General features: G+C 37.2%; 1 long non-coding RNA gene across 1 annotated transcript; it reads left to right on the top strand.

Moving 5' to 3' along the window:
• The first annotated feature begins 1,092 nt into the window (after positions 1–1,092).
• On the top strand, positions 1,093–2,768 carry LOC131656806 (uncharacterized). The gene is made up of 2 exons (XR_009300307.1): positions 1,093–1,207; positions 2,508–2,768. It is a non-coding gene; the product is annotated as an uncharacterized LOC131656806 (long non-coding RNA).
• Positions 2,769–8,576: the final 5,808 nt, after the last annotated feature.

Here is an 8,576-nt window from a genome sequence, read left to right as displayed (position 1 = left end):
GATTTCCAGATATAATGAGGAATTATACTTTATGAAAGACGAAGTTGATTTAATTCTTGGAGAAGGGCGGACTTCAGTTTGAGCTATTTTATAAGCAATGGTATATTAAGGATGATGAGTGTGATTATAATTACTTGTGTGTACTCATGCTAATGGTTGGAATGTTTAAATAGAGGAAGTAAGTCAGGACTTTGTTTTGGGTGTGAGTAAGTATTTCTAAGTGGTAGATTAGTACCACGTATGATAAAGGAGGATTCTTGAACGAATGAGTAAAGAGGATCGGAATTGGGTAAAACTGAGAAATCTAATTGGTAATGGTGATTGTAATGAGTAATCAAAACAATGCAGCAAAAGTGGAATGTAACATGTTGGATAATTGCCGGTATGACTTGAGAGGAGTCAGATGGTTGAAATTCAATGGTATAGGAATGTTATTATCGAGCTCTTGGAGGAAGCAGTTGGTGAAAAGTGTAAGTGTTATTTCATCGCTCCGATGGAAAAGTGTGTCTAAGGTTGGTACGTTCAGTAGATGGAATGCTTTACTGCAGTGCTGATTGGGTGTGGTAATACCATGGTTGTGTAATTATATTACTCAGTTATTGGACTTATTGTATGAGTCGCACCTTGACACTCCATTGTCGTTAACCTTTGGGAGATATGGCGATTGGTACACCTTGGGATGGTCAAATGCGACGTAAGAGCTGAGATTGAATACATGAGGCATTCTTATGGTGGTTATGACAGATGAATTTTGAGGTTCGACTAGGAAAGTATTAACTGAGAGCGGGAGAGTCAGATGAAGGACTCCTATCCGGGACTTTTCACTTGAAGTATGTTTTCGAGGACGAAAACTCTTTTAGTGGGGGAGAGTTGTAACACCCCATATTTTCTAATTTTAATTTAATTGGAAATTTAAATTATTTATTAGAAATTATTTTGGTATTTGGCTGAATTATTGTAGGATTATGGATTTAAGGGCCATTGGGCCGGATGGTGAGGTTAGTAGTATGGGGGTGCTAAGTGAGTAAGCCCATTACTAACCATTTTATGTTTTCATAAAATAAGGGAAATATGGAAAAAAGAGTCAGTACGTGAAAAATGAAAAGTTGGAGAGAAAGGAAGAACACGTGAAAGAACAAGAGAAGAGAAGAGGAGCAAGGAGGAGGAAAACCCCAAAGCTCAAGGAGAATCAAGAAACTAATTCCAGGTAAGGGGTGATTACTCTAATTATATGGTATTATAATTTTGATGATGATAGGATTGAAATAAGGGATTAGAATCTCTGTTTGGGATGTTAGGTTTTGTGAAATTCCAACACTGACATGTATGATTTGATGAATTGACTGCGATTGATGATGTAGTATTGTTACATGGTGTTGTGGTATGTTGTTTGTGCATTAAAATCATGTATTTGGAGTATTTTGATGTTATTGATGATTAATTTCGAAATGGTATGAGTTGGTATGTGTTTGGGATGCATAAAAGTCTTAAAAATCACTTTTTTCAGCTACTGGGTTCGTGGGAACCGGTTCCCATGTGGGAGGAACCGGGTTCCAGTGTTTTTAGACGTTAAAAATGTCATTTTTGGGTCCAGGAACCGGTTCCCATGTGGGACGAACCGGGTTCCAGTACAAAATTCCAGCAGCACGTTTTGAAAACTGTTCTAACTTTAAAAGCCTCTAATTTTCAAACCGTAAGTCCGTTTTAGACGCCGTTTTGGACGTTGTTTCTTAAATTAAATACTCTACGATATAAAGTAAAGAAAACAACAATAACTTGATTTTATTTTGAAAACCTTGATTTATTTTGTTTATGACGTGTTTTGTACATTGTGTGCATGATTTGGTTAATGTGACAATATGGTGATGTTGTAATGATATAACTAGGATTGATGTTATATGTGGTGTGAATTGTATATGATGAATAGGTGATATGGACGTAAGGTCCGAGTTTTGTACCGTGTTTATATTATTTATTGGGTGATGTTTTACATGTATGCGTGTGATATAATTGTATGAATGCTAAAACTATGCATGCTTATCGGTGATGAATTGGTGATGATAATGAGACGATGTGATACATCGGATTGGTGACGTTGTAAGCATTTTATATGTTGCATTCATTCGCATACATTTTTGGTGATGGATCCCGGTGATGAAATGGATCAAATTGGTGGGCATAATTCCCATTGTGTGGAATTTGTGCTGGTTAAAACTGTATCTCGGTGATGAAAAAGATCAGTTGGATGGGTGTATCCCATGTATGGTACCACATGCATAAGAGTCTGCATGGTCTTTGTATAAATTGTGACATGTCAGGATGAAATCCGGTGTTATGATTGTGTGGTGTTATTGGTGCATATTTTTGACTTGTGCTTGTGAATGGTATGAATTGATAAATCTGAATATGCTAAGTAGGGTGGATAATTGCTTATGAAATTCTATATCGGACGAGTTATAATGCTATTTAATTATGATGTAGTCTCACCCTTACTTTAATGATTTCAGATTGAAGTAGCGGCCTAAGCGATCGGTGAGGATGACTCGTAGAGTTTATCCAGTTATGTTGGGTCGTGTCGGTCATGCTCTGATCTTGTAACACTGGGGGACGATAGTCTTAGAGTTTACTAGTGATACACTATTTTGCCATTATTGTATAATGTACCGTTGATTTTATCGGAAATGTTTTATAACATTGTTGAATGAGTTTCCGCTGTGCTGAACATGTATTTTGATATTTTTGGATTATTCTTAATAAAGCATGACAAATGACTTGGGGTTTTCTTTATATTATTAATTGTAACATCCTTGTTGTATGATTACTCTGATTATTTATGTTTTTCGTTGGGGGTTTTTAGAAGGGTGTTACAAAATTCGTAAGGTCTTTCCTATTCTAAAGACTTTCCTTGAGCGATAGTACTATCCATACCATATGAGGGTAGGTAGTCCTATACATCGGATGTGCGGGTCATCGAATGGGTCATTGAACGTCATAGAGGTTATCCATACCATAAAGAGGGTAGGAAGTCCTATGCGTTGTAAATAGTCATAAAGGCAACATGTAAGGATACCTTAGTCATCGAAGGGACTATCACCATTTAATCGAGGGACAAGATCATTTATACCGAAAGGCGACATCGAATGGACTATGATCTTTAAATCGGGGGACAAGGTCATTTATACCGAAAGGCGACATCGAAGGGACTATGATCTTTAAATCGGAGGGACGCGGTGATTTTGAATCGAGGGCAGCATAGGCTAAGGCATCCCTACGCTTCGCGGTGATTTTGCACATCTCTATTGAATGTAAAGGCACCACTTTGTCTCATGTGCTGGTAGACAATGGTTCCTCGTTAAATGTGTTACCAAAAGTAGTACTGGAGAAACTTGACTTCAAAGGAGTTGTGTTACAACCAAGCGATGTTGTGGTAAGAGCCTTCGACGGGTCAACAAGAACAGTATGCGGAGAAGTTAAGCTCCCAATCAAAGTGAGCTCTCAGGTCTTTGATTCTACCTTTTACGTGATGGACATTCATCCAGCGTACTCCTGTTTACTAGGACGCCCTTGGATACATGGGGCAAGCGCTGTAACTTCTACCCTGCATCAGAAGTTAAAATATCCGATAAAAGGCAAGGTCGTCGTGGTTTATGGTGAAGAAGAATATGTGGTTAGCCACCTAAGTAACTCTAAGTATGTTGAGATGGATGGTGAATTCATCGAGACCCCCTGCCAAGCTTTTGAGGTGGTCCCTCCGGCTGACTCTACTGCCAAACATATCTTTGTTGCTCCTGCTACAAGAATAACTCCAACAATGGCTTCTCTCAAAGATGCTAAGGCTGTGATCGAAAAGGGTGGTTGCACAGTGTGGGGACAACTCCCTGATGTGCCTTACAAGTTCGATAAGCTAGGTCTGGGCTATGCTAATGGAACTCAGAAGAATAATCAACATCCTCGTTCTGAAGGATTAATGTCCCATTTCATCAGCCAATGAGTAAATGCTATCGAAGACGACAAAGTGATCTCAAACCTTATTACTAAGCAACATCCAAAAGAAGTTCCACCCGTTCCCAAAGAGGTTTGGGATACTTTGGGAGAACCGAGCGGCAAGTACGACTTTCTAGTGAAGTACACTGCTCCTCAGAGTTCTCTGATTGCCATTGAAGACATTGTCCCAACTGGATGGTTGGATACGCTGGGAGAGCCAAGTGGCAAGTATGACTTTATGGTGAAGTATTCCGCTCCCTTGAGCTCAAAAATCGCTGTCGCACCCTAATTTTTGCCCTATACATTTCATTTCTTGATCATTCCGCATTTCATGTACATTCATAGTTCAATCGTCGCGTTTTTGCATATCTTAAAAAAATTGACTTTTTTATTAAAGTCAACAAAAAATAGCTTTAGCCAGTTTAGATTAATTTTTAGTTTTAATATTATTTTTATTTTAGATTTAGTTTAGACTAATTTTTAGTTTTAATATTATTTTCATTTTTAGATTTAGTTTAGACTAATTTTTGTTTTATTTTTAGTTTCATTATTATTATTATTGACCTTATGTCCAAGTGGCCCAAATTTGATTTCTTTTGTAAAGCCCACTACGACACAAAAAATGACAAAAGTGGTCCTCTTCTGCATATCACCATGGTCTAGTCCCCATCCACTCTCCATGCCAAACACTATTGTCCAATTTCCTGCACTGCTGCCTGCAAAGTCTGTCCAATAATTACATCAATTTAGTCATACATAACCTGCATACAAAAGAACCAAAAGCATCTTAGCAAAATTGTTCAAACAACTCAAAATTTCCCCCCAATTCTTCATGTTTCTCACCTATAAACAGACCTTCTCATTCACATCAAAAAGAGAGGAGACACAAAAGGAACGGAAAAAACTCTACACAAATTATAGTAACAATCTTCCTCCAAAAATTTTCAGAAAAACCTACCTTGAAACCACACCAAGTACTCGTTCTTTGCATCACTATCCAAATACCTTCGCCAACGATTTCCATCCCAAACCTACTTCTAAAACACTCTCTTTGAATCACCTTCTACGCAACAATAAACATGTGTTCACCTTCACTGACCTTACATCACCATATCTAAACTATCACCACACTCTACCTTCAACAGTCGGAACCGAACACAACAAAGATCACCTTCAGCTCAAAACAAAAAACACAAACGCTGCAGCAACAACACAACGACTTCATATCGCCATCACAGCAACAACACTTCACCGCCGCTACACTCCCGATTGAAACAACAACGGTGGATTGAAGTAGACCGCAGTGGCAACGACAACGGTTCATCATCAACATCTTCCGCGGATTCAACGTCACCATCACTTCACCAAACGCACAGCGATACCACCGTTCAGAACTGAGTCAGGGCATCATCATCTTCAACGCAATAACTCATTTCTCTGTTGGTAAATCTTTCCAATCTTGCTCTGTGTTATCGATTCATGTATTGTGTCTGTTTGCATAAGTTGTTTTGAAGGTGAGATTTAATCCTGGATTTCCATGAATGCTTGATTTATAATTTGTTTGCATTTTGAATCGTGTGAGAGTGAAATAATGGCTTGGGTTGTGAAAGGATTTCATTATTTGTTGTGGTTGATTAAAAACGTGAAACAGAAGGTGAGATGAAAGAGATTTGAGAGAGATGAGGCGGCCGTTTTTATCTTAGTCTTAGGGTTTTGTTCTTTTCTCTTCATTGTAGTCTGGGCTTAGATGATAATAGACAAGGCCCAAACTTGGATTGCCTTTAGCACCCCATTCCACAGATCCATGCCCATTTCCTTATGTTTATTCTTCAGATTTCTATTGGGCCTTCTGAATCAGTAGCCCAACGCTTTTATTTCCATGCACCCCCCATGTTTACATTTTAGCTCTTGTTTTTATGGTTTTATTTAATTGTTTTAGTTTTATTTTAATTATTGTTTAACTATTGCTTTATTGTTATAAACAAAAATACAAAAATATGTTTTTTTAGTTTAGATTTTACTTCTTATATAAAAAAAACATATCTTTTAATTAGATTTTTTTTTTTAATTTTCTTATCATTAAAAATCCCAAAAATATTAGATTAATCTCAATCAAAAAATAAATAAACCTTGGTCCAACGCCAAGTCGTCAAATAATATCTCGATCCAATGTTGAGTTTTCTTTACAAAAAAATTCTTTAAACCATACCGAAAGATCGAGTGACAAGAAGTATACACCTCTTGAATACCTCGATTCTTTTGTATTAAAACATTAAATAAAAAGTTTTCTTAATCAAATCAAAGTGATCAAGTGACAAGAAGTGAACACCTCTTGAATACCTTGATCCTTTGAATCAAAACAACTTAATCAAATCAAAGTGATCAAGTGACAAGAAGTGAACACCTCTTGAATACCTTGATCCTTTGAATCAAAACAACTTAATCAAATCAAAGTGATCAAGTGACAAGAAGTGAACACCTCTTGAATACCTTGATCCTTTGAATCAAAACAACTTAATCAAACCAAAGTGATTAAGTGACAAGAAGTGAACACCTCTTGAATACCTTGATCCTTTGAATCTAAATACATTAATAAAATCAAAGTGATCAAGTGACAAGAAGTGAACACCTCTTGAATACCTTGATCCTTTGAATCAAAACAACTTAATTAAACCAAAGTGATCAAGTGACAAGAAGTGAACACCTCTTGAATACCTTGATCCTTTGAATCAAAACACATTAATAAAATCAAAGTGATCAAGTGACAAGAAGTGAACACCTCTTGAATACTTTGATCCTTTGAATCAAAACAACTTAATCAAATCAAAGTGATCAAGTGACAAGAAGTGAACACCTCTTGAATACCTTGATCCTTTGAATCAAAACACTTTAATAAAATCAAAGTGATCAAGTGACAAGAAGTGCACACCTCTTGAATACCTTGATCCTTTGAATCAAAACACTTTAATAAATTCAAAGTGATCGAGTGACAAGAAGTGCACACCTCTTGAATACCTTGATCCTTTGAATCAAAACACTTTAATAAAATCAAAGTGATCAAGTGACAAGAAGTGCACACCTCTTGAATACCTTGATCCTTTGAATCAAAACCAATTAATTAACAAGGACAATGGGGCCTGCTCCCGTTGAATACCTTCGGTAAAGACGCGCTAGGTGAATACATATGCCCAATCCTTTACTAAACGTCCGCAAATATCTCCTTACCATATTAAAACCTCTTTTCATAAACGAGACACTTAATCAATTTTCAATACGAACATACTTCCACATGTGAAGATCGAATATCTTCCACTCGAATGCGATGATGGCCAAAATCATGTCTTATCTTGATTTAGTCATCCATTCTTGTAGTGATCTCATATCCATGTGCGCGTAGTATTTCCATTTAAAGGCGATCGAGTACCTCTCGCTAAAATCAACCAACAAAACTTTTCGTGGTTCCTAGCCCGAACTACGATTGCTCTGACTTTCTCATTGCACGAGGGAATACGTAGGCACAAGATACAAGCGTCTTGGCGAGCATAATAATAAAAAATCTTTTCTTTTTTCCTCATAATAATAAAAACCTTAAAAAATCCTTTCTTTTATCTTTTCTCGATTAATAAGCAAAAGAACGCAAACAAAAACACTAACACTCAAACACGAAACTAACTAAATGGGTCCCATCGAGTACGATGGAGGTGAGGGGTGCTAATACCTCCCCGTGCTAATACCTCCCCCCTTGCTTAACCGACTCCCGAACCCTAATTTGGTTGCGATGACCATCTTATCCGTTTGCTTTTCATTTGTGGGTTTTATCGATATTTTCCCTTTCCTTCTTGGAATAAATAAAGTTCGGTGGCGACTCTGTTGTACTTCGAATGCGTGAAAATGCGTCGAGTCGCCACTTTCTGTAGCGGTAAAAATGTGACTCGAGCATTATCGCGCGCTCGAAGTACAACAGAGTCGCCACCGAACTTTATTTATTCCAAGAAGGAAAGGGAAAATATCGATAAAACCCACGGATAAAAGGAAATGGATAAGATGGTCATCGCAACCAAATTAGGGTTCGGGAGTCGGTTAAGCAAGGGGAAGGTATTAGCACCCCTCACCTCCATCGTACTCGATGGGACCCATTTAGTTAGTTTCGTGTTTGAGTGTTAGTGTAATATTTGTGTTCTTTAGCTTATTAATCGAGAAAAGGTTTTAGAAAGAATTTTTAGGGTTTTTTATTATTACAAAGAAAAGATTTTTTATTATTATGCTCGCCAAGACGTTTGTATCTTGTGCCTACGTATTCCCTCGTGCAATGGGAAAGTCAGAGCAATCGTAGTTCGGGCTAGAACCACGAAAGTTTATTGGTTGATTTTAGCGAGAGGTACTCGATCGCTTTAAAAATGGAAACAAATACTACGCGCACATGGATATGAGATCACTACAAGATTGGATGACTAAATCAAGATAAGACATGATTTTGGCCATCATCGCATTCGAGTGGAAGATATTTGATCTTCACATGTGGAAGTATGTTCGCATTTGAAATTGAATAAGTGTCTCGTTTATGAAAAGAGTTTTAAAGATGAAAAAAAAAG

The sequence above is a fragment of the Vicia villosa genome, linkage group LG3 (assembly GCF_029867415.1).
Source record: "Vicia villosa cultivar HV-30 ecotype Madison, WI linkage group LG3, Vvil1.0, whole genome shotgun sequence".
Taxonomy (NCBI): Eukaryota; Viridiplantae; Streptophyta; class Magnoliopsida; order Fabales; family Fabaceae; genus Vicia; species Vicia villosa.
The sequence above is the reverse complement of the archived record's forward strand: the minus strand, read 5'-3'. Positions and strand labels throughout refer to the sequence as shown.